This window comes from Helicoverpa armigera, chromosome 30 (genome assembly GCF_030705265.1).
Source record: "Helicoverpa armigera isolate CAAS_96S chromosome 30, ASM3070526v1, whole genome shotgun sequence".
NCBI lineage: Eukaryota > Metazoa > Arthropoda > Insecta > Lepidoptera > Noctuidae > Helicoverpa > Helicoverpa armigera.
The window spans coordinates 3,395,764-3,418,933 of NC_087149.1; the positions used below are offsets into that span (position 1 = coordinate 3,395,764).

The 23,170-nt window shown below is 36.3% G+C and overlaps 1 protein-coding gene across 11 annotated transcripts in view; it reads left to right on the plus strand.

The window, feature by feature from the left end:
• Window positions 1-8,431: 8,431 nt before the first annotated feature.
• Window positions 8,432-23,170, plus strand: part of LOC110382039 (protein tramtrack, alpha isoform) — a 60,486-nt gene continuing 45,747 nt past the window's right edge. For 5 of the 11 annotated variants that reach the window (XM_064042813.1, XM_064042814.1, XM_064042815.1 and 2 more), the window contains exon 1: window positions 8,603-9,279. The gene's annotated coding sequence lies outside the window, so the exon portion shown is untranslated. Of the gene's footprint in view, window positions 8,573-8,600; window positions 9,280-23,170 lie in introns of those variants that run through there. The other 6 variants (XM_064042810.1, XM_064042812.1, XM_064042808.1 and 3 more) reach the window with 5 other exon arrangements.

Genomic DNA, 23,170 nt, shown 5'->3' on the forward strand with positions numbered 1-23,170 from the left:
CATACTTTAATCTTAGGAGCATCGGAAAATTCTTTCTGGGTTAAATATCCCATTTATCGAGGAAAACTACAATTAATTATAAAAAGGATACGCGTTATAGTATCGTCAGGACATGGGTGAAAAAATTGTGAAGTTGCAAGAGATGATAATCTTTGCATCTACAGAACTAATTTTGAAATAAAAACCGACCAAGTGAGAGTCGGACTCGCAAACGAAGGGTTCCATACCATTATTTATAAAACGGACAAAAAAATGACGTTTGTTGTATTGGAGTCCCCAAAATATTTATTTAATTCTAGTTTTCATTTATTTGTTGTTATAGCGGCAACAAAAATACATCACCTGTGAAAATTTCAGCTCTCTAACTATCACGGTTCATGAGATACAGCCTGGTGACAGGACGGACGGACGTACAGAGGAGCGAAAACAATAGGGTCCCGTTTTACCCTTTGGGTACGGAACCCAAAAAACTGTTAAGGAATCTATTTTTTATTGGGGTACGCGAAATAGTTAGCCCGAAATGTTTATAAGACGTCGTATCTAACTACATAGGTACTAAACAAGTGAAGATCAGGGTTTTTACAAGAACAACAAAGACAAGACCTATATTGCAGAAACGGTGTCAACTAGTTGCAGAATAGAAAAAAAAATACAATAGAACACGCAATTGGAATTAATTTCGAGTTCCCTACGTGATGAGGTTGCAAATGTGCCAATTAAGCGTGGTTTAATCTTTCGGAGGCTTACAGTCTAAGAGCATTTAAACAACTGGAACCGCCATATAAACGAAGGAAAGATAAGCGAAGTAGCCCTAAGCAGGTAGGCGCCTTCTTTAAGGTTAAATTATCTATGGTCGGCGTAAGCAAAACGAAAAGTTACGACTGAACTAACGAGGCTTTAAGGATTATTTGACACATCTGTTGACGATCTTTGGTTTAACAAAAAATGGGCGGGTTCCAAAGAAGGCATATGAGGGCGTAACCAGTCACGTTCCTCGCTCGAATACATGCATTTTGGCGACGCTACTTTCTAATGAGTTTTTCCGTTTTGATATACATGTGCGCTTGTCATTTTGTTCTACATGATGTGAATTACGCTTGGGGCTAGGCAACGCAACAAATAATAATGATAGTACGGACAAATTGGTACGGACGCACACGACAAAATTGACAAAAATATGATCATGCCTGATTAAACCTTTGAAAAAAAAGCAAGTACATAAATGCGACGCTCTCCTTGCTTTGGAGGGAGGAAAGCAAGGCTTTAGACTCCCCCGTTGTTTAACTGCTCTAAGCTTACAATACTATTTGTAAACAAGTTTGTTAACAGTTTTTCCCGTATTAGAAGTCCTTTATTTGTATGAAACGGTACTCAGACCATTATGAGGTTGTTTAACTTCAAAACAAGTGACGGTCGTGGTCGTCGTCGTCTCAGAAGAGATCTGGCTGTCTATGTCCAAGCAAGGCATTTAAATTCCCCCAGCGGGGCCCAGTAGGGCCAAGGCCTGCCGGGGCTGCGGGTTGTTCGAAAGAGATACCGCGGCCCTGGTACATAAAAGGCCCACGACGGTTTTTAATCAGTAAGAGTCTGACACTCCCTCACCGCTGCTAACCCACAGCGGGAGGGGTCATTTGATGATTTTTAACGTCGCTAAAAAAAAGGTATTTAAATTCCTCCTTAAATACCTACATCAGTCGGCCGCCAAAGCGTCCACTGTTTTTCAGCAGCTTTCGCAGCCCATTGACATCTGTCAAAACCCCATTGACATCTGTCAAGACAGATCAATAAGATAAGATTGAATAGAAATCGAATCGCAATAGCAATTTTAACGCCATATCGGGCATTCTGCTACTAATAGAAGACCAATCGTTTTCCAACGACATTCGATTGGTCTGCCATTTTGGTGATTTTGGTCTATAAGTACGGTAGTTTGCTGTACAATCATTTTGCAATCGTAAATCATTTGCAGACAAAATGATTCATTATTGAATGACAGAGAAGGATAAAAACGTTTCTTTTAAAGAAGAAATAGCGGAATGCCACATACGCTTCAATCGTAATTGAGTCGTTGATTGGATCTCAGTCGGATGTGAATCGTATGTCGCTTAAGTAATTAGTAGAATCGTGCCCCAGAATAGAAAATTGACGTTACCTAAGTACTAACAACAAAAAACTATCCCTAACAGGCAACAGACAGATAGCATATAGGGATCCGCCGATAAGAAGACGCATCTAGGAATGACGTCAAAACGTAGGTACGTAATTAAATTAGAAAGTGCACATTGTACCTAATACATGAGTAAATCATTCATTAGCAAAGAGTTCAGACTTATGACCTGGGTCTTATCTAGACTGTTTGCCTGTCTAGCTAAATAGTCTAACTAAGCATATGTAATAGTGATTCATTTCTACTTTAGAAGGAAGAGAATATATTTACTTGTACTTTCTCGCATAAATCAAGAGATGAAATTAAAAAATATGATATAGATTAAAAATATTGGATGTGCAAAAAACTATTTAATTTTGCACATCCATCATCCTCCGAGCCTTTTTCCCAACTATGTTGGGGTTGGCTTGCAGTCTAACCGGATTCAGCTGAGTACCAGTGCTTTACAAGAAGTGATCTGACCTCCTCAACCCAGTTACCCGGGCAACCCAATACCCCTTGGTTAGACTGGTGTCAGAGTTACTGGCTTCTGACTACCCGTAACGACTGCCAAGGATCAAGATTCGCTTACCAGCGATAGGAATTTGACATTAGCCTCATACAAGTGATGTCAAACTCCTATCGTTAGATGTAGATAGATCGAATATTGGAACAGCCGTAAGTAGTAATGAAAGGTATAGTTACCTAGCTACATTTTATTGCCCAAGATGTCAAAGTCCTTTTCTAATAATACTGGGTCATACAACGTTGATTTGTCTTTCTAAGAAAACTCGATAGTACTATGCTTAGTAGGTTATACCATTTTAGCGGGAAATGCTATTTTTGGGTTTAGGATCGATTTAAATAGGTACGTTACCTATCAAATAAGTATGTAAAAAGGGGTGGATATTATATTAAGTATCCATACTAATATTATAAGACTCAAAGACTGAAGAGTTTGTTTGAAGTACTTACTGGTCTGATTTGAAAAGTTCTTTCGATGTTAGATAGGTAGCCCATTTATCGAGGAAGGCTGTATAGGTTACTTTTTATCCGAGTTCCCACGGGATGCGGGTGAAACCGCTTGCAGAAATCTAGTCCCAAAAAATGGCATTTCCTTATGGAATTGAATAATACCTTAGAATAAATAAATATTATTAAAAAGAAAACTAAAAATAAGAAATCACACAAGTGCAAAATAGTTTCCACGATAAAAGTTTATCTAGGTACTTATAGGTTTCTATCACCATTTCACAAATGTCTACATTATTTATGGGTAGTTTTCTTTTTAATTACGCTACTTTCAAACGTACTTTTCCTTCAAGTAAGTTGAAGTAGACACATCATAAAACCTTCCATTAAAACTAATCAATAACAAAGAAAAAAAAACTATAAAATTACACAATTTTCCTTCGCAAAGTTCTCACATTTTCTAACATAAAAATGTTACCAACGAGTACCTATGTAATTGTTCACGCACACTATAACAAACGCTATGTATGTGTGAGTGGTAGTAACTAAATCCAGCTGATTTGCGCTGGAATTTTCCCCGCCTTTCGCTGACTTAGGTTAGACGAGTTTTTAAGCTAGTATAAGCCATTTTGTTGTATTATTTAACGGTCGATCCCTATATTGTATCTATCTGTAGGTTTCTAACTAGAGATAGGGTATAGAAATAGACATGTAATTACATCCAATCTCAATATTGGAATTAATTTAATCCTATTCTGAATGTTTTTATTTTTGCATGCCTAAGTTAAGGTAGAATGTAGTTTTATTAAGTGAAGTAGTTTAAGTTTGTAAATATAGTGTACATATTCAACTTTGTAATTACTGAAAATAAAATAAATTAAAAACAAATAATTAAAAGTAGTTTTGTAGATAAATTGTCAATAAAAATACTTTTTTATCACTGATATTGTAACTTGTTTCTTTTTTTTTACTTTTTATCTCAAAAGCAAAGATTTATCTTTGGAAAATTTTCCTTTAAAATATTTACGTTTTTAATGCAAATCATTAAAATAAATCAACGTGACTTGTTTTATTTCATAACCGTTTACAGATACTTATTTTATTTATATTATGTTCCATAATTATTTTATTCAACATCATCTGCCTAGCCTTTTCCCAACTATGTTGGGAATTTGGGATCGGCTTTCAGTCTAACCGGATGCTGCTGAGTACCAGTGTATTACAAGGAGTAACTGTCTATCTGAGTATCTGACCTCCTCAACCCAGTTACCCGGGCAACCCGATACCCCTAGGTAAGACTGGTGTCAGACTTACAGGCTTTTGATTACCCGTAACGACTGCCAAAGATGTTACAAAATAAATCATTAAATAGGTATTATTTCAGCGAAAGAAATAAATTTATAGACACAAGGAAGTACATAGATATTACATAATTTCCGTTAAATGCAGAATGCAGACGCGACGGTGCAAGTGATGTAATAAAAAAAATAAACCAGAAATATTCTAGACTAAAGACTTTTTTGTACTTGTACCGTGTATTCCAATTTTGAATTCGAAATGGAATTGAAAATGAATTCTGAATTCAAACTGCTATTTTATAAGAAAAAAAATAGTGTACAAAAATTGGAAGATTGTAGTGTAGTCAATATGTGTGACACTTCCCTTCAGATCTACTAATTATATTTCAATCTTTCAGACCTAGCGGTGATAAAGTAGGAATACGTACTAGGTACTTACCATATATCACCTCCATGACTCCAGATATTTTGTAGTGGAACTGCCTCGTTGGTCTAGCTGTCGCAAGTGCGGCTGCAAGTCGGGCCGAAATCGCTTTGTGGGTTTTAGAAGACTTTCACAAAGCAGCCCGGAGCCTGAAACTTGGTGATTGATACACCCGTGCATCGGACAGCACGTAAATTTCGGTCCTGTGCCTGATCTCTCTCCGGTCGTGTCGGATTGCTGTCCCATCTGCCTGTGAGAATGAAGAAATAGTGAGTGCACCTGTGTCTGCGCAAATGCTTGTGCACTATAACATGTCCTGCGCAGTTGGCTAATTTCCTTACATGAGAACAGCCGCCGTAGCCGATAATCGGCTGGGAGGACATCATCATCAAACAGCTCAGTAGGTGGGTAATTTCTATCGTAGGTACTTTACTTACATAAGTATTTTGTTGCATTTCGAAGCAAAATGACGAATGCCTTGAGAAAAACCAAAACTACTTATAACATCTACGTGGAATTCTATAGAAGTGACAATTTTTATGATGATTTATTTTAGTTACCCATTCAAATGTCTCCATTTCAAATAAAACAATGTGACAATATTGTTGTTTGACTATGTACGACACAGTATCATAATAATGAAATGTTACTACGATAGAATACCGTCCACTTCTGGACTGCTGAGACATCTGAGGCATTTAATATCCTACTTGGGGCTTCTTGTTCTTTCGTGTCGATGACATGTCTTATAGTGAGACTACACTTTGTCACGGCCGAATGCTCTCATTAGGTCCTGCCGCGAGTAAGTTTCAGGGCACAGTGGACATGCAATGAGGTGGGACATGGTCTGCATAGCAGCCAAGCACCCAAGGTCCGCCCCGCCCGTGAAACCCCACTTGGACCGATTGTCTTTGCTCGGCCGACCTGCGTTCGGAGTCTGTATACTTGGTGCTGTGTGGTGGTGATACCGCCACCAGTCGGTTTCCAGAGCTCCGTCCCGTTTTCCAGGTGGATAGCACCACGGTCAGGTGGAGTTGACAATCGGGGCAGTATGATCGATCGAAACGTGCTGTGTGCGGCACCTAATTGTTTGCGCTTAACTCAAACACGAATTCAGTTTAATGGGATTTTTATCAATAAATGGAGGCGGTTTGGGACACATTGTCATATCGGCAGCCAATCTAGACACACGGCAGTGTGTCCGCCAAGTTCGAGCAAAAAAGGCGACACACCGGCCGTGGGTTATATTACACGAACCATTTCGGGCCAAATTCGACCCCCCTGTAACTCAAAATCTATTTTATTTATGCATATCAAATTTCTAGTATCTGTTGAGACCCCCTCACTTATCTAAAATACAAAATTTCATTAATATACCTATAGCAGGTCTTGAGATATTGACGTTAGAAAATCGCTATTTTTACTATACACTCACTGACTGACTGATTCACTGACTCACTCATCAAAAACCTAGACCACTTCCAATGGTCGTATTGACTTGAAATTTGGCATGGAGGTAGGTCTTTATGTCAAGGTAAAGGGAAAAATCTGAAAATGGCCAAGTGTGAGTCGGTTTCAAAATAATGAAGGTGTTTTATACCCGGTGTAAATTTATACCCCTAAGGAACTAAAACGAACTAAATTTATCTATATTTATATAATATATCTTCGAATGGTACAAAGGTTTGTATTTAGTCAAAGTAAAGTAAAAATCTGAAAACGGCCAAATGTGTAACTTTGATCCACGAACATAATATATGATAACATGTCATGTCAGTCAGTTGGTAAATCTAGTCATAGTTAATCTAGTTCATTTCTTTGTAAAAAACATAGTGCATATTAAAATATCTAAAAGATAGTATAAATGAGACATTTCTTTAACTAACTTCATCATAAGAAAAAAATAAAATAAACAACCTTACAAAAATAAATGAAATCCCACCCAAAACAAAAATGTGAAAGACTGCCAAGTTCGATAATATGGGAATGCTTCGCCTATAAAAGAAGTGAGATCTGAATAAGTACCAAGTTCCATACACATACCTCAGTTAAAAATAGTTACTTTTTAATGATGATTACTTGGCAAGTTTTAATAGAAAATTAAATACTTGATTCATTGCGTTTAGTAGGTTTATAACAAGGTGTATGAAAACTTGCCAAGTAACATCATTAAAAAGTAACTATTTTTAACTGAGGTATGTGTATGGAACTTGGTACTTATTCAGATCTCACTTCTTTTATAGGCGAAGCATTCCCATATTATCGAACTTGGCAGTCTTTCACATTTTTGTTTTGGGTGGGTTTGATATTAGAGGATGATTTTTACGTCTGCTACAAATATTAAATTATTTAATTTAAATATATTTTTACATAATTACCTACTCACAATCAAATCTCACTCTACCAAAACCCATATTTCTCTCTATCAAAAGAATATCCCGACGCGGGAATCGAACCCGCGACACGAAGCATACAACCAAACTCTTTAGCCACTACGCCAAGCTGCCATTAAGATATTCTTGCCCTTAACATTAACAAACCTGTGTCGAGCATACTCCTTGGTTAATTAACTGTCATTAGTCATTATTTATTACGTTACATGACGAATATTAGATGTAAATGGGTTACGTACTGAAAAAAAATTGCCAATGGAATTTTACTAGGAGGAAGTATCTAGGTACCGCTAACTTATGTGGGTACTTACCTGCCTACTCATATTTTTATCAATAACTTAAAAATGCCTCAATAAACAAGTGCATTAAGTATAAGTAACACGCATTTTTTTATAGGTAAACAGTTCTCTAATATCTTCTATTTAAAGTCAAAATAATTCAAGAACCTAAAAGAATTAAAAAGATAGGTACATTCGAAATTCAGATTCAAAAACAAACAAAACACGTTCGCGTCAAAATTCAAAATTTAAATATCGAACCCGGAACCACTAAAATCTAGAACAACCAAAAACTAAAAATAGACTCGCGCAAATGTACAAACAATCGTTTGTAAGTACACAGATAGGTACTAATAGCTATTGAATATTCAACTGATTGTTTAATGCATACCTACAGAACGAAATAGTTACCTAACGTGGAATAAATACGCGCCAATCTACATAGTTTGGAAACCTTTATTAGATTAGGAAAAATCTAACCGACCAAAGTACAAAGTCCGTCAAAAAACGTACTAGGCAAGTACCTATCTGCCTCTTCTGATCGTTCAAAAATATAAAAATGAATTTTTAGATTATTGATTCCGTCAGCCGAGTCACCGACTATACAATTTTTATATGAACGTAATACAAAAACACACACAGACACCATTTTCATCCATACGATAACTACACATACGGGAAGTCACTCACACATACACAGTTTTACATAGAAAAACAGCCGTTCTCCTCTCTAGCCTATCTATACGTATTATAGAAAAAAAACTTCAAAATAGTACGGCTTCACTCACTTTCACATAAAATTACACCAATTTCAAACTATAATGTATGAACATCTGTAGCAATAAAGATTAGTTTTGTTTGCATCAATATATATTCCGTCTCTTTTACTCAACCGAACGCTTTCGAGTTTTCCCGTTCATGATCCAACTCAAAATACGCCAAAAATGACGTCGAGCCAATGTTGTTTCGAAAACAGTGTCTCGCGTTTCTTTCTACGGATACCGCGCGCCCGCTCGCCGTTTATTATTTGGAATTTTCCAATCCACTGATTACTACTCGTCGTAAGTTTTACAAACAAATTCGAGTCCGTTTCGTATTTTTCGCGATTAGCGGCAATGTAGGAAAGTCGTAAGAGGCGATGCCGATAAAGTCGATTTTCGCGCGCACACAGCGACAACCCGGCCGAATTGGAACGACTCGCTAGGAGTGTTTCGGCGGTCGAGCCGAGCGCGCCGCTGAAATAGATCGTATTGTACATAGAAAATTCTGACAGCTCGGAACCGTCACAAGAAAATAATGTCGTTTTTATTACATTTTTTGATAAATTATTATTCTAGTTTCGGTTCGGCGGCGTTCCAACGGCCTTATCGATTTTCCTATTTAGCGCGCTATCGTATTTTATACATTTTCGAAAGGTCCGCGGCGCGTCTATGCGCTTTCGAAAAATATTTTACAAGTATTTTCTCGGCGGCGAACGGACGTCGAGTGCGGTGCCGTAAATTGGTAATAATTCCGTTGATTACACAGTAATATAGTGTCCGAATATGGGTTAGTGGTGAGGAACACGGACTCTGCGAGCGTTGACTTGTGTGATACGATCCTATGAAAAATGTTTGTGTTAAGTGCAAGTTTTTAGTGCATAGTTGTTTGATAGTTGCGTCTGGTGCATTCCGATTGTGAAAGTGCACCGCTAGTGTTATTGTGCGTTGGATGCTGCAGCTGTGGCCACGGACCTGGGCGCACCTCGCTCACCTGGACGGTCACTCCTGTAAGTACCAGGAACCTTTCTACAATGACCTCGTAGGGCTCCACTCACTATTTATTAGTTCTACGGCGATGAATGCGTTTAATTGACCCTGTTGCACCAAGGAGTTCCTGTATCTATCTCTGACATAACCTTAGAACTCTGACACCATACAACTGTAAACATTACCATGAGACAAATGAATAACTGAAGAAAAACGTATTTGAAAAAGGAATACCTGCTTCAAAAAATAAAAATAAATTCAGCCAGTGTGATAAATTCTAATTTTATCAAAAAAGTTTAATATTAATCCATTAGAATTATAATTTTATTAAAATTGTGCAGTCTGTTTAGTTTTTAAACTGGTACCTATATCAAAAGGTCAGAAAGGTAAAATGTCAGATTATTTGTCAATAATAATTAAATGGCAAGCTAAACTTTTCGGGCAAAAATATCCAACAAATAAAAAAAAACAAAAACAAACTTCATTATTTTCAAAATTCAAATTCCGAATTATTTTCTTCATTTTCTCATGTTTACAAAAAGTTTTGGTTAGTACATTTCTGTTCTATTCCATAGACTTAAAAAAAACTTTTGAAATAACAAAAAACAATGTTTTTGACACTGAATAAATGGATAATTTGAATTGAAAACAACAAATAATTAGCAATCTTGAATTGTTAAGTGTCTACAGTATTTTTAATGTACTTGCTTAATCACCAAATTGCAAATTACTAATTAAAATTGATCATGATATTTAATCATTTATATTTTTATTTTGAGCTCAGCAATACAAGATATACCTAGCTAACAGAAGATTATATTTTTTTTATTATTTATTAGTAGGGGAATACCAACAGCTTCTTTCAACAGCTTCTTTCATCAACAGCTGCATTTAAGAAATTGACAAAAATAGTACCTAAGTTGTCACAAGTAAAGGGCTTACACAATTGTCAATTATAGGTGAACCAACATTTACAAACATAAGTTGTAACTAGAACTAAATAAATCTATTTAAATTAGATATAAACATAATTATAATTTAAATACGAAAAAATACAGAATTAACATTAACATTAGAAAACTATACAAACAAACATAAGAACAAAATCAAATTAATAAGGTCAAAATTAGACTTATTCTTTTTTAAATAAATTACAAAGAAAGTGGCTGCAAGATGTACATAATATAAAATAAATAATCAAAACATCAATTCATGTACTTGACTTACATAATTATTTGTCCCAAATTTCATCACACATTTACTTAAAAATAACTTTCATATCTTTCTCAAGATAAAAGTAAAGAAATATTGTCAACAAAAATATTCTGAACACATTAATCTATACTTATAATATAATAAATACGATTTTTAGTTCATTTGTTTGTTTGTACCCTTAAGGCTCTGAAACCACAGAACCGATTTGTAAAATTCTTTCACCATTGGAAAGCTACACTCTTCCCGAGTAACATAGGCTATATATTATCCCAGTACGGGCAGTAGTTCCCATGGGACTCGAGTGAAACCAGGTGAAAACAGCTAGTGTTTTATAAGCAGCTTAAATCTTTATAGTGACATATTGAAATGAGTATTTACTCAAGTAAGTATATAACTGATTGCATAAATATTATATAAGTAAAATAAAGTTTGAAATAATAAATGTAGGTACTTATTTATATAGTTAAGTAATAGTAGAAATATTAACTGGTACAAGGAGGTTCATAATAATTTAGAGGTGATAAAAACCTATTTTAATCAACTTAAAAATAAATGAAGTTCTCGTTTTGTGCAATTATATCACGTTTGTCTGAATTGATTTTGATGAGGTTTTCAGGATAGTATTTGTCAGACTTTAGACAAGGTTTTAGGTATATTATTGAAGTCAGTTTTATTTTTTTGCAATCTTTGGTCTACCATATTGTATTAGGAAGTTAATAAGTGGAACTAAATAATGAATGGTTAGTTAGATACTGGTTATTTACTTTAGTTAGATAATAAATTAAATTGCTTAATTATGCTTAAAAAGGACTACAGAGTATGAAATCTATACTAATATAATAAAGAGAAAACATTTTTTATTTATACTCTTAAGGCTACAAAACTACTGAACTGATTTGAATAAATTCATTCACTGTTGGATAGCTTCACTATCCCCATGTATCAAAGGCTATATTTTATCCAGGTACGGGAAGAGGTTCCCCTGGGATGCATATATGAACTTGTATGAAAATAGCTAGTTTCTTTCAGTGTCTAATTACTGTTAAGTACCTACTTATCTTTCTTAAATTGGTAATGTACAGTGTCATAATTTTTAGATAGCAATTATCAATACTAAATTATTTCATAATTAGAACATCGCTTGTATAAAATTATCTGACGGTTGTCAAACTGATTATTATTTATTTACTAGCTGTTTCCCGTTTCACAAGATTCAGCCAGTGTTTTACATGGAGTAACTGCCTATCAGACTTCCTTTACCTGGTTACTCCTTGATGAAACTGGATTTTAGAAAAAATCAGTACATATTCAAGTTTAGAATACATCTTGTATTCTGTGGGATAGAGGTCTGATGTTGCTCCGGGAAGTTCCAGAAATTCCATAATAGGTATCCCTCTTGAGCAAGAATAAGTTTATGAACATTTTAATCAGTTTTACTGTATTTCAGTAGGTAGTTTATTTTGATATATTAATTTTAGTTACGGAGAATAAAATAAATAAAACAATATTGTACTTAGGTATTATTTTTTGCCAAATGTAGGATAAAATTAGTTACCTACTAGGTGACTGACTAATGCTTATTGTTTTAGTAATTTAGGTAATAATTAAAACACATTCTGTTGCAATCTATAAAGTATGTAGGTAATGTTTTTCCATAAGTGTAAATTATTGTTATTTACTTTATTAAATTCTGGAATTTTTGACTACCACAAAACTTGGGTAAATCCCATTAAATCCTCATTAATGTTATAATTGTGACAGCGAGTTTGTTTGGGTACCCTTTTACACTAAAACGGCTCAACCGATTCAGATGAAGTTTGGCATGGAGACAGGTGGTATCCTGGAGATCTAAATAGACGGTTAATAGCTCTACGGTTTTTATCCGAATGCGGAAAGTTGTACCCTCGTATAGCTGCGAACACGCTGTTGAAATTAACTAGCTGCGGCTAGCTGACCCACAGACGCGAAAAGAGGGTGGTTATAAGTTTGACTGCTATCTGTGTCTATGACAACGGATAGACCAATCTTTGACAGATTGGTTTTGATTTGACAAGGAATACGAAAGTCTCGTTAGTTCTTGTAACTGATCACGCCTACCGTACGTTGCTTGACGTACAAGAAGGCGCCTGATCAACCTTCCTTATGGCATTTACCCTATCTTTTCTGCTTCCCCGAAAGGCTTTATTATATTACATTTAAAACAATGCAGCCGTCTCCAAATGAATTCTAACGGCAGATGTACAATGATGCAGCAAAAATGCATCGCATTGTACTCACAAATACTCGTATTTTCACGCCTTGGAAACCGTTTAATTACTACAATTGTAACGTTGATACAAATAAAGGCGTTCTTTTGTTTTCAACGTTATAATGTCAGTTTTGCGTTTAGCTTTATATTATAGAGAGTCTTACAAAGATAATGTGTATAGCATTTACTCACACAAGCATGGGTTACCCGCTTTTAGGAAATGATGTCCTAGCCGATAGCCGATTATCGGTCACGGAGGCTGTTCTCATATAAGAAGATTAGCTAGTTGCAAAGGGCGTATTATAGTGCACGAGCATTTACGCAGGAATAGAAAGCCTCATTATATCAGAGTGACATACTCCCAAATCCTGTACAGTGTAATGGTTGTATTTTAGCCTGGTACAGGAAGTACACAGTTCCCTCTCGAAGTGGGTTTAATCCTGCGAAACATCTAGATATGGAACACTTTATTCGGGAAGTATTTCCCCCAGAAAGCAGATGAAACCACTTCCTACCGCTACACAAGACCTTTTCTAGAAGAGACAAAATATTAAGATCGACAATAACCTACCTATCTAACGCCTGAACTGATAATGATGAACCATAATAATGTTGTTTAGAACTAAGGTCGAAACGATGCGTCATATTTGTCACAACGCAAAAACTTTACATTTAAAAACATCATGCTTTGATTGCGTAGCTGATAATTGCGTCGTTTCTCGTAAATATTCATCATCACAGCACATCATCAGCCTATAGCAGTCCACTGCTGGACATAGGCCTCTCCAAGTGCACGCCACTGAGATCGATTTTCGGCTTCTCGCATCCAGCTCCTGCCAGTCGTCTTGCGCAAGTCATCACTCCACCGTGCCTGAGGACGTCCTACACTACGTTTGCCGAGGCGTGGTCTCCACTCTAGAACTCTAAATATTATGTATTTTTAATTAGTTATTCATCAAAATTCTTACTCATCATCGGCTTAGTCTTTTCCCAACTATGTTGGGGTGGCTTCCAGTCTAACTGGATGTAGCTGAGTACTAGTGCTTTACATGGAGCAACTGCCTACCTGAAATCCTTAACACAGTTACCCAATATCCCTTGGTAATACTCATTGTCGGACTTTCTTGGAGCTGACTACTCGTAACGACTGCCAAAGATGTTCCCGTGACAGCCGGGACCTACAGTTATGACAAGATGGTCACTCATCCACCGACGAATCGCGCCACGCGTTGATTAATCTTATGATCGATCCGTGTGGCTTTGACTTAGCCATGAGCTCTTCTGCCACTGTAACAACTAAAACTCTAAAATACCCAAATACAAACAGAGTCGCGATAAAAACCAAGTTCAAAAATATAAATATTTATCCTTGCAAACTTACGACTGTTTCCAATATCCTATCCATCTTTTCTTTTGCTTGCCGGAGATAGGAATTTGACATTACTCGTATGGGGATATTGTCAAAATTCTATCAGTAGTAAGCATATTAACAGGTAGATAGAATACTGGGAACGGCCGTGTAACTACAATAAAAATTAAAGTCCCTCTTACATTCTCAATTAGAATCACAATATCAGAGCGACATATCTGCCATGCATATTTCTTATAGTACCGTCTCTTTTGCACACATTGAAAACTCCAACTAGCTATCTCTCTCCCCCATCATTGTTCTAAGAATGCAGTTGTTTACTTTAACATCGTTTAAAGGTCGGGTTACGATAGGAGCCCTGGATTTTGACTTCCATAAGTAATTGTGTTCTTTTTTTAAATTAGTTTATCACTGGCCATGTGTCATTAGGTTTCGGAGGTGTCAAATACTAAGGAAGTTTAATGTTGTAAGTTAGTTTCAGAATGTGACGTGTGTCTGGGAATGGCCTAAATTATCGTGGAGATGTCAAACGTTCGTTGTCCCAAGAAATAAATAAAGAAAACCTTTCTATGTGAAATAGCTTTAACAATAAACTTATTTATTCAAACTTGGCTGTCGAAGAGTACTTCTTGAACGTCAAGATGTACAAAGCCCTCTCAAATCAGCCACCTTTCTCCATTCCTTATGGGTTTTGCGGAAGAAGAAGCGGTGCAACAAACTCCGTAGCAACACATGTCTGTCTGTAGGTTGGAAGAACCTTTCAACAATGTTTTCATATACCAATAGTATACGTACAACATTCATAATGGCAGGATAACTTTTTTTATTGTCCTAGAATGCATTATGACTCTTCAAGTCTTAAAATCTACGAGACGAGTATGAGTGTAGATTCGATTACAGGCCATTCAAGTATCAATGCAACTTTTCTAGGTTTGCATGTACTTTCTAATAATATCTTGGACACCGTGACTGTTTCGGAGGGCACGTTAAACTGTAGGTTCCGACTGTCATTGAACATCTTTGGCAGTCGTTAAGGGTGAGGTTGGTTCTTTACCCACTAGGCCACCAGGACTTTGCCAGGCAGTGGGACGATAAAAAGTCTGACGATGATGCATGTGACTCAATAGTAAATTAAGGTAGGACAGTTATCTCAAAAAGGCCACAATATTTTGACTGTAATTTTGAATACTTAGACAGGTAATTTAGATAAGATATGCCGTAGTGTAATTAACACGACTACTTACAGACTAAATGGAAATATTTCTGTTGATAGGCAAACTTTGGGTAGTTAAGCATGTTTAAATTAATTTTGTTTAAGGTTCCGTATTCAAGTTTATTGGGAAGAAATAAATATAAACTGTTATGTTATAAAGCTGAAGAGTTTGTTTATTTGTACGCGGTATGCGAAAATTCGAATATGGGGGAAGGCTATAGAGTACTTTTTATCCCGGTGCGAGGTGTAGTTCCTACAGGAAGCGGGTAAAAGTATAAGGTAAATAGAATAGAATAGAATAGAATATTTTTATTTTGCAAATATGGGTATACAAAAGTTCTTATAATTATAAAGTTCAGCCATATTTTACCATTCGGCATGCAAACATTATTACTTACTATTATAAACATTATTACCTAATATTAATCTATTATTTATAATCACAATATTATATGAGATCAATTATTAACTTACTACTAATTTTACAATTAAACATTTATACATATAAATTATATTTTTTCTGCTAAGAAATCTGAAATGGTATAATAAATTTTATCATTTAAAAATTGGCGTAACTTTCTCTTAAACAGTGGTGTGCTTAAGTCTGTAAAGGCAAGTAATATATTCTTGTATCGGCTCCTATGGTAAGTACCTGCTGGACCGATTTGAAAATGATTTCACTGTTGGAAAGCTACACTCTTCCCGAATAAATAACACAAGCTATATTTTTTATGTAGTTTTCACGGGACGTTGACAAACCTGCGGAAGTCAGTACAAAATAATTTAAATCGTAAGGAAAAATAGTCAATTGGTCATCGAAAATAAAAACAATTGAAGTCAACGCCATGTTTTTCTAAAAGCGCGAAAGTATAAAAAAGGAAAAGTTATGAATGGCCATTGTTGAATGATGACTTACAATTTATGTACTTTTTGTGAAATAGCAGTTTTTGCAGAATAATATACCTACTAACTTAAATTTTGTTCGATTTGATGCTTTTCAAATGTCAAATTGTAATTAATTTCTTACATTAATTTGAAGTTAAAGATAAAAATCTAGTTGTTCATGCTCCTTGGTATGTGTACACATTTCCTGTTTCCTAGCGCTTTCCCGCTGTTTAAAACTCGGTTCCGGGATAAAACATAGCCTATGTCACCCGGGCATAGTGTAGCTTCCTAGTTTCCCAATGGTGAAATAATTATTCAGATACGTTCAGCAGTTTCGGAACCAGGGTAAAAATACAAAAATCCAAGAAACTCCATGGATAGTTTTAGAATGTCTAAAAAGGATAAAAAAGCTAAGTATATATTAAAAAAAACTACAAGGAAATACTAAAGAGATTCTATGAATTATTTCATTAATAAAAGCTGGCTTTATCTAATCGTTTCCACGTGCGCCCGCGCCGGTGTCAACCGTGTTGCCACGCACGACATGAAATGAACCCAAGGATATTAAGTACATATTAACAATTCATTTTATGTTATCTAATAACTTCTGAAATCGGTTAGTTGTTTCTAAGGCCTAAAATATAATATTCTTATAGGTAGAATAGGTATACTGATGTTATAGATATTTAAGAAGAAGGCTTATTAGAAGGATTATTAGATAAGGTTTTGGAAGCGTGAACCCGGCTTTTGACGTTTCAGGAGAAATAGATAGGTAGATATTTGACGTTTGTAGTCCTCCATATTTGACCGTTTTGATGCACTTGACACTCCTGTGATTCAGTTCAAAAAATACATTTTTCCTTGAAAATTGTCAACTGCCGAAAAGATTCGGTAGCCCTATAGTTATTTTTTTATGCAGCAGGCACACATTACACAGGCGTTCTTCTCTTACCTATATCTTCGTTCTTCTCCAGGTTCAAAAACATTAACAAAGACATTAAATCAATAAAGCCGTTCAATAGGCTAGTTTCCTAAAAAATAATAATTAGTCCGTCTTGTAGATTGTCCAAAATTAAGCGATACGTATTTTTTCTTTTTTAAATTGGATCAGAACTTGTTATAGAAGATATAGCGTGTTAAAGTTGAGTGTGACGTCACAAGTTGCTACAATTTTCAGGACACTGTGACGTAAAAGGCCCCCACTCCTAATTTTTGAAGTGTATTATCTTTGTCATTTTATGTTTAATTAAAAAAAGAAAAAATACGTATCCAATATTTTTTGATTATCTAAAAAGCGGACTAAATATTATTTCATTATTTCGACCCTAGACACTACCCTATTGCGTATTTCAATACCAGATCCATCCGTTGTTTTTTCGATAAGAGATTGTTTGACATAATTTGTGTCAAAATTAAACCCTTATTCGCAAAACTGCGAATAAATCGTTTTTTTGTAATCCACGGTAAGAAATAAGTTATAGACTGAAAATTACGTGAGCAGTTATAATATTTGTACGGATGTAGATAATTATAAGAGAATCGTAATACATAAATATATAAAGTATAGGCTAATATAGATAACTGATACCCAAATCAATAAACGCGTACAATGTCATGGTATTATCAATGTACTGCAGCTGTGCATGTGTGAGTAACGCACACATGGATAATACACAGACAGATAATGTCCTTAGCTACTAAATTGTAGATAACCAGAGTTTGGTAGACATGAGTAGAAAATCTTTGTCGTTATCATATCACGGAAGTAAGTATGCTATAAACTTTCAAACTATTCTTCGGTAGGGTAGGTATTAGCTTTAGTAAGTCTGACACCAGTCTAACCAAGGGGTATCGGGTTGCCCGGGTAACTGGTTTGAGGGGGTCAGATAGGCAGTCGCTTCTTGTAAAGCACTGGTACTCAGCTGAATCCGGTTAGACTGGAAGCCGACCCCAACATAGCTGGGAAAAGGCTCGGGAGATGATGATTAGCTTTGTCATCTGCCTAATTGGTAGGCTTCCAGAATTCCTGCAGAAAAGCCAGGGTCAAAAGAAAAGCCATTAAAATGTCGGTACACCCGGAACATGTGGGATGTGGATTTTCTTCCGACATAAGAAAACGGAGATAGTTTAAGAGGACGACCAAAAAAACGATGGATGGATTGTGTGAAATGATCGATATGGTTAGAAAGAATGTTACTTGTGAGATAGAAGAGTATGGAAGGAGACGACATGCTACGCCGCCGACTCGAATTAAAATTGGAATAAGGGCAGGAGAATGATGATGAAAAAAACGCCCGCAGTTTAGATGGATGCAAATGAATACCAGTGTTTTACATGGAGCAACTACTTCTCTGCTCTCCAAAGCAACGTATTATTGTGTTACTTAAGCTTAGGTTTTATATTTTGTGGCCTGAATCAAGAACTACTGGAATCAACTAGTATGATACCTACCTACATAATATTTGATGTTTTAAAAGACGTCCACTGCTTGTCAAACGCCTCCCAAGCTTCGGGGGAGGCGTTTCGTTCTCCCCCACTTTTGTCAATTTTCAGCAACGCGCATACACTGCTTCAGGTTATAGAATAAAAACTAATTATAACGAAAAAAAACATTTGTTTTTGTTCAAAAAAATCTTAATTTAGACCTAGATTATGATATTGTGAGCGGCGCTCCAAGGCTTGTTTCAAGGCAATCGCATCTAACTTAGCTTAGACTTTCTCGGCTTAAGGTAATTCTTATAGCTACTTACTCACTGTTTGTTTTATCTTAAACATTGGGTATGTTTACAGGAGGTTAGACAGAAAAGTTTTATTTAAATAAACTAGCTGTATCGATGGCACTCTCTTTCAGCACCAAAGATATCTATATCTGCCAGCTTATTCCCACGGCCTCCAGTTCCCAGAAACTACATTATTTCCAGCGTTAATCCATTAGCGTCATGACAGACTTCGTATATAAGATTTGTAATCGGCTGTCTAAAAGTTGATCTGAAGGACAGACAGAAGAGTATGGAAGGAGAACAAACATGCTGCGGTCATCCCAATAGTTCGTTGATGGAGTATGTATGATTTGACATCGGCATTTGACATTCAGTAAAAAGGTCTTAGCAACAGGTGTTCTGTGACTACACGACCAAAGATACAAAATTATAAAGATAGCATACTCTTTGCACAGTTACCGAAAGTTAAAACATAATGTTTCGACTTAAATTTCGAGACATCCACGCCAAACAATGTCGACGGATGTTTTTCAAATAATATGAAGCCGAATGATAACTGTCGCGTAAACTGCACTTAGACTTACATATTTTTGTATTGCACTTGTGTGCTACCAGAATAATTTTGACTACTTTCAATTTGACTAGCTGGTTTCCCGCGTCTGGTGGGATCTACTACGCCCGTACCGGGATAAAATATAGCCTATATTACTCGAGAAGAGTGTAGCTTTCCAATAGTGAAAGAATTTTTCGAATAGGCTTAGTTTCGGAGTCTTTAGGGTACGATCAAAAAATGTTTCCTCTTTATTACATTAGTACCTATAGAACTGCAGATTGCATCCTATATTGACAACGACGTTCAGAACTAATTATGTCACGGTGGCTTTTCTCAAAAAAGATCAACTAGCTGCGCAGGACATATAGTGTTTGTGCAGACACAGGTGCACTCTCTATTCCCTCACTCTCATAGCCCAATGGAACGGCAATCCGACACGACCGGAGAGAGATCAGGCGTAGGACCGACAACCTCAGAAGAGGTCACCCATGCATAGGATTACCGCGAACCGTGCTACTAGACCCTGCCCTTCAAAAATATATTTAGACCTATCACTCGTTGGACATTTACAAGATTAAACAGGCTATTATGCCTAAAGAATTGTAGAACATGTGTTTCACCTGTCGCCAACTTATGATTAATAGTTTGTGATGATTAACGATGAAGTTTTGGCTGTGGATAATGTTTTACTTTCTGTAGTGATAGGTACTTCATATAGAGAGTACTTACGCTAAATACACGTAATTTGGCATTAGTAAATAAATGAGAAACGATGTATAATCATCGGCACGAATCTTGAGCGCTGACCTTCACCTGCTCAGAAGTAAATTATTGTGTCCCTTTTGTAATATGACGTGAGGCGCGGGGGCGGGCTAAAGCAGTGATTGGCCCGCAGCGCAATGCGTTATAGCCGTCACTCGGGATTGGTTCTTTGCTAATAAATCACTTCTGCGCAGGTGGGGGTCAGCGCTCAAGATTCGTGCCGATGATTCTACTGTCCTTTTTATTTTCTGCATCTTTTCTATGAAGAATTGTTCCGGTTTTCTTGTATCCTTAAATTAGCCGCAAAGGCCCCGCGTCAATTTACTGCTGCGAAAGTTCTTCAAATGACAGTCAGGGAGCGAAGATGTCTTTCGAAACATGGACCATCCACGGAGCGACCGCGCGATGCGTTGCTTAACCTTATGATCGATCCACCTGTGCGCTATTTCCTAAGCCTAGCTTCTCGATTATAATTAGTAAAGTTCCTACATCGTACTTAGTTATTTATAGTATTTTTTTACTTTATGAGCATTGTCTTTTTGACAGCACAATAAAAAGTATGTCACTTGACTCATGCCGCTATTAAAAATATTAAATACAGCTTGACACATTGCAATTATGTTTGAAAAAAAAAACCTTTTCATACGCGATTCTTCAAATTGAACGTAAGTATGGGAACTAGGGAAGTACCTTGTTTGAATAGAAATAACTTACCCATTTTTACGCGTTTATTTCGTATGAATATGAATATTTTATTACTACGATGAATATTTATGATTAACTCAGAGAAAAGGGAAAAATCCCTAATCGTATGCGTCTCGGTCGTTGTGGAAAATTTTTGACTCACAAACTGCTGAACTGAATCAAACGAAATTTGATATACGAAGTACTTAATTAAAACCTTCGTGGTAGGAACATTAAAAACTTTTATGACGATTAAATGCAGTTTTTGTGGAATTAATTATAAAAGCTTAAATTAAAATTAAGATTTAAGTAAAGTATGTCAGGTTTAATTTTGGACGCTACTTAAATAAATGTATATCATAAAGCACATTATATCTTAGTGCTACAGGCTTTTGTTTTAAGTGGGAAAACATTCCATGTCCCTTTGGTCTTTGGAATAAGCAAAAGAGAACGTCAGTCTCTTACTGACTAAAACCCACTTTCTTCGTTCTCCTTCTGGGGCGGTTCGTGTACCTTTAGCAGTCTTTAGGGTCTTTAAATGCTGTATGTCTTGAATGTCGACACAAGTGATAGCACCTGCAAAAAACACAATATAACTAAATACTTTTTTTGCCATTTAGTTGTATTATTTATCGGTCGTTCCCTATATTGTATCTATCTGGAGGTTTCTTACTAGAAATAGGAATTTGGACAATACATAATTGTGTGGGGCTTTTTTTAACGACGTCAAACATCATCGAGTGACCCCTCCCGCTGTGGGTTAGCAGCGATGAGGGAGTGTCAGACTCTTACTGACCTAAAACCCACCATGTCCCTTCTGGAGCCCATTGTGTACCAGGGCCGCGGTAACTCGCGCGAACAATCCCGCAGCCCCGACAGTCTTCCGACAGTCTTTGAATACTTTAAATGCAGTATGTCTTTAATGTAACCCCAAGTGACACCACATGCAGAAACTGGTCCACCAATACCAATATTCCATGCTTCACAACCAACACATTAGCATAATCACCCAAAAATAAATCTTTTACTCATAGTCGCTCATTAAAATACGTTCACGAAACCGAATGGCGATTACCATATAAAGTTGAATTAATACAAAGCTATTTTTATACGCATTAGTTGTAACGGAACATGTTCAAGCTATTTTTAGCCACTCGTGCTCATAAACGTGTTTCGTTTTGAGTTTTTAAGAGCGAGCGAAGTTATTTTTTAGTTGCGGATAAAACTTTAGGTTGGTCCAAGGTTGTCGACATTGTTCATACTTACATACCTTTTCGTTCGTGACATGTAGTTATGCAATTTTCGTGCGTTTTTTGTTTTAATGGGCATAAGTGTCCTGTTTGGTTTGTTAGAATTCGTCTATTAGATATGCTCCTATAGTTATCGGCACGAATCTTGAGCTTTGACTTTCATCTGCGCAGAAGTGATTTATTAGCAAAGAACCAATCCCGGAGACGGCTATGACGCGTTGCGCTGCGCGACAATCACCGCTTTAGCCCGCCCCCGCGCCTAACTTCATACCACAAAAGGGACCCAATTAATTACTTTTGCGCAGGTGAAGGTCAGCGTTCAAGATTCGTGCTGATGATTATACAAAGGGTGTAAATCTGGGTTTGTCATAAATGAAATGGAAACGGCGGCGTTCAAGGCCTTTTAAGGTGTTATGGTGAGATTCCGCTAAAATTATTCTGATACAAATGTGGAGCGAAAGAGGGGTTTTCTTTAAGGTGAGATTCCTCTGATGTGCGGAACTGGACCGCATAGTATACTATACAAATGTTTCTTCTAGTCTACTCTCAAACAATAACAAATTGCGTGCGAACACTCCCTAAAAAGTCCGCGAAACTGCAACCTTTGTGCGTGAGAACACGCTAGGTAGCTTAAAAAAAGGTTTGGTATCTCCCGGTTTAAAAGCTAACTTTAATGTAAATCAAAAGTAAACCAAGTCGACGCCCTAGGTAGCCTAGATCGAAAACACATTAATATTTTACCAGACTGAGGGCGCGGTTCCTAGTAATTCTAATTTTAGATTTACTTACACAAACAAAGAAAATAGAAGACATTGTATGCATCTTTGACATCGCAGTCTTTTGTTTTCCACTGTGAATTGAAGATTTTGAGACTTATTTATTTATTTATTTGTATAGAATGTAGGTATAACAATAATGGTCTTAGCTTAAAAAATATAGTTCCAGTACATTCTGCTTGTTGGCATACAAATTTTCTTACAATTATAGATAAGAGAATTCTTACAATTCTAAA